Raw genomic sequence first — 607 nt, 5'->3', positions numbered from 1 at the left:
CTTTAAAGTGATGTGAAGAAATGATACATAAATAAAAAATATTTAAGATTCTGCAATATTTTAGGTCACTAATGAAACGCACTGATCATGTGAACTTCATTCATGCTTCCATTGAACCTAAAGATGCTCCTCAAATCTCAATATTCCATTCTCAAATCATGCTGGAGAACATGATCATCAGGTCATGATCCTTCAGACCCATATAATCATAAGAAGTCACCAAAAAAAAAAAGATTATGACACAAATACTAATCAAAAGTTAACGCCGGCGACTTCAACATTGTAAAATGTAATTTTTTTTTTCTTGCACAAAATGTGGAGTGGGAAGCTTAGTATACAGTTTGCTCTTTTCAGCCTGTTGAATGGCTCTATTATAAATGACACATTCAGTCAAAGGCTCTTCCAAATAGTCCTTATCTCCCAGTTTCAGCCTGCTGTCCATAATATAAGCCGTCATTTCACAAGGAGCTTTGCAGTGGTACAAGATAAGGCAAATGCTGGACCTAGAACCTTCTCTCGAATCCATTAAATGCATAAAAATGAACTGGAAGTCAGAACCATGGCAGATATCCATGTCATTCAAAGGTGTCATTCAATCTTGGAGTAA

Source organism: Squalius cephalus, assembly GCF_949319135.1.
Source record: "Squalius cephalus genome assembly, chromosome: 15".
NCBI lineage: Eukaryota > Metazoa > Chordata > Actinopteri > Cypriniformes > Leuciscidae > Squalius > Squalius cephalus.
This window is presented reverse-complemented; position numbering follows the sequence as displayed.